Here is a 4270-nt window from a genome sequence, read left to right on the forward strand (position 1 = left end):
TATTATAGACATAAGGTAAAAGAAGAGCTCAAGTACAATAGATACTTATCTTTCCATCATAACCTTGATGAAAGCTTTTGTACTTTATGAGTATACACCATCTTGACATGGTACACTCAGTCTGAGTTTGTATAACCTGGATCCTGGGGAGTCAACTTGATCTTCTAAGTACTCTCTCAGACATATAACCTTCTTATAAGATGATACTTATGATTGTTTGCTTCAAATCCTTTATTACTCAGGAATCAATAAAGCATGGCTTACTTCCTCTGAGTCAAGATTCACCATTGCAGATCATTTAGCTTCTCCTTTTGTCAGGAGGGCATACCATGCTAATATCCATTATCTTGGTGTCACAGCATGATGTCAGTTTATTCCCTTCTTTCTAAGAGAACCAAAACTAATAATCTGAATAGTCATAAGGTTATATAGAATGCATCTTTTCTAAGTCCACAATCGTTAACACTCCCTCTTGGACTTCAGGGAAGATCAAAAATGCCTTGAGTAAACTGTTTATCTTAATGATCTGTAGTCTCATGATGCAATCTTTATCCATGTGCATCTCATCAGTGATTCGATCCACGAGTTATCTTCATTTATGTATCTCTACTACCAAAGATGATCATTTTGAAGCTTGGCCTTATCCTTGCCGATTATATTCGTTTAAGGAAACTTTTCCAAAATCGGTTTCACACACTATTTACTCTCAGGATGCCATTCAAAGGCACTGTCCATTTTATTTTTTGAAGGATCCATCTAAAATGGCACTGTTCATTAAGTATGTGAAATATATTCACAAGGATGTCAAAAACAATATTTACAATGCAAAAGTATTGATCAATGGTTTCCCCAATATTATATTATTCACAATAATGGTATTTGAAGATGTGTATTTGCCAAAGTCTTTGTATATATTGCTCATACAGTTTTAACTCTTTCAAGTACACCACATACTCATATTATCGTTCTGTATCTTAATAAATGATAGGATTAGTCCCTATTTGAATATTTGACATGGTCTTTTACCACCATTCAGAGATTTTCTGTAATTGTTCCTAACGTTATTCCCAGTCGATGTTTTCTGCGCAGTCTCCTTCAGGCTATTCTAATGTTGCATTCCTTCATCCCGTATGGACAGCGCTTCGAGATTTTTGTGTGTTCCTTGCATATCGTTGAAGATTCCTTGCTATCTTTAACATTGGCGATTGGGTTTTCATCGTACAAAATTTATGTATTTATTTATTAATCTTTGTGTTCATACCGTCTGTTATATTTCCGAGGGAGAGATTGATTGTCGTTCTGCCTTGAAAACCTTCTCTCTTTACCCTCTGCATACACCAAACTCTTAATGGTATTCGAATAAACAACTGGAATCTTTTATTTCTTATTTATTTTTTAATTATTATTATTATCTTTTAAATCTTTACAAATTGCCATCTAAATATTTTGCGAATGTTTTCCTCAAACATGCTTTGGTAGACATCCTCTATGGTATATCATATCAAGCGCATATCAAGCCCAACAAGATTGCTCAGACTCGCTGAGAAATTTCTGATAGTAGACTTGGGCTTACGTTTACCTCCAAACATCATATTTCATAAATGTTATTTCATACTAATCACAACACAGGAGCCAATGAGAGATGAACGTTAAATTTTAGAATCGATGGTGAAAGACTCTTTTCGGGGCTTGAACATTCACAATAATTACCATGTTTAATATTCAACAAAGATGCAAAGGATATCATAGCTGGTGATTTACTAGGCTGTAGGGTAAAAGCACAAACTTGTGTCATGTTTTATAAAGAAACAAGATATCAGAATGTGATAGTTCAACATTAATGACAAAAAAAATGGTATCTCTATTTAAAATATGAAGATGATGTAAATTGATGAAATGTGTAGAATTGGATGAGTTTAATGCTTATGATTTTTATAATTTTTTTGAGTAAGAATTTATTCATTTTATTTTATTTTGAAGTCCCTTTTTTAACTGTAAAAAAATAGGGTGTAGTTCCCGTCAAACAAGTATATGCAAATCATATTTTTTGGTTCTGATTTGAAAATATCTTATAATTGACATGTATAGCTAGTGAACAAAAAAAGAAATAATTATTTTTTATGTATATTTTCTTTGTTATAAGTACTCAAGTTCGACCTTATCAAAATTCAACAGTTTTTTCCTCCCGTCAAAACTTTCCTATCAAATCTATACCTTCTTGAAAAAAAAATTACATATTCGTGAAGAGAATTCTCTCCTCTAGAGATAAATATTATTTTTAATATTTTTGATATTATTTACTATTTTTTTTCTTTTTTTTATGGAGCATCTTCTAAAATGTTGAAATATTGAATTATTATATTTTGAGATTATAACATATTATAACTAATCAAAACACTCAAAAATTTATATACTGATGATATTGAATTTGAGATCTATAAAAGGGTATTTTAAGTTTTTGAAAAAAATTGAATTTTGGTAGAGAAATGAGATTTGACCAAAACATGTTTTGGTATCATAAACGGTGACACAAATATGTGCTTTTACCTTGTGTACAACATTATTATTTTATTTAATTTTTTCCACTGTGTATGAAAATTAATGATTTCCACTTCTTATAAGTGTCCATATATATACATTGTGTATTGATATCTATGGAATATGTTTAAGATATCATTGCTTCCTTTAGATGCTTATTAGCATCATTCCTTGTGTTTTGAGGGCTTCATACTTTTATCAAACATTCCAAAACTTGAATGTCCCGCATTCTGTATGATATGCTATCTTGCAAATGAACTGAAAGGAAGAGCTTGGAGTTCACAAAGCCATGGTTCAAAAATTTGTAGAGCTACAATCATGTGTTTCGACTTTCACCTACAATTTATGCATGCAATCTTGTCCAATTTCTCAAATATAGTCCACTCCCCACTTTGGGCTTGTATCCTATCTCATTAATCCGACTGGTAATATGAAGGCCATAACTTGTTTCTTCCTTGGAAATGAATATGGTGTCTTTATTCCATCTCAGAACACATCATAGACTATTCATAGACTTGACACTTCTACAACAATGCAAAGGATACAATATCCTCATGAAAAGTTTATGTTGTGCAACTCAGATGACAATTTACAAATCTTCAACGATCATATTCATATCAGTAATAGATTCATATGTGCTCATTTGCGACCAGGCTCTGATACCATGTTAATGTCCATGCATCTTTTGCAAATTTTTACATTTCTATATATGATTCTATTTGGGCAGATTGCTAGAAGAGCAGACTTATAGATTTCAGTGTCTTCTAATCTGCATTCACAACCCAAATATATACCCTTTTTAGAGGGTATGTCCCTCAAGGGACATAACCCTTGGCACTAACAAAATTTGTTATTATTCGTAAATCGGCAATCTAGTAGATATAGTGTAGTTATGACTAACTAATTGAGTCAAGCACCAAACAGGGCATCATCTAGTAATCGCCAGCACCTCTAGGAGCAATATATATTTATATTAGAATGCCAAATAGATATATATATATATATATATATATAAAGAGAAGGTACGGTCTGTACCATCAAACCTATAGGTTTATCTAGGTTATATTCTTAACAATATATAAATAAAGCATGAAAGTAGAAACAATTGACAAGATTCTCATTCCAAAAACACTAAAGGCAATACAACCTTTGTTTGGTCAAATTAATTTACTAGGAGATTCATCTCAAATTTTGTAGAGATAAAAAAGCTAATTTCTAAGGCATTGTAAAAGGTTACAATGATTCTTTGGGATTCTATAGCTATTCTTTGGGATTAAATACTTCAATACTTTTTTCCTCTCTTATTATATAAAAAAAAAAGATTAACACTGTCATTTTAGAGATTCTAAATTCTTGCGTCAAATAAGAATAGCTTTAATATCTTTCTTACATGGATAAAATTCTTCATCCAAAGTGACATTGTTTATACTTCCAATGAAAGTAATTTCAAACTGTCTCCATATTTATACATCTAAATACATCTAACTTTACATGAATCAATATATAAAAGAATGTTTTCAAATTGTCTCCATATTTATACATCTAACCTTAAATGAATCAATATATAAAGGATGCTTTGATTTTTTCCTATTGTAAATTCCTTGTAACTGGTTCAATTTTTTTAATTTGTAAAAGTGGAAAGCTAAGTTCTTAGATTATTTTAGAAATATATAAATAATATTTTAATTTGTATTAAGTATAATAACAAAATTAAAACAAATATAACCAGGTC

The sequence above is a fragment of the Cupressus sempervirens genome, chromosome 11 (genome assembly GCF_028749045.1).
Source record: "Cupressus sempervirens isolate cs-2001-9-10 chromosome 11, ASM2874904v1, whole genome shotgun sequence".
Classification (NCBI taxonomy): Eukaryota; Viridiplantae; Streptophyta; class Pinopsida; order Cupressales; family Cupressaceae; genus Cupressus; species Cupressus sempervirens.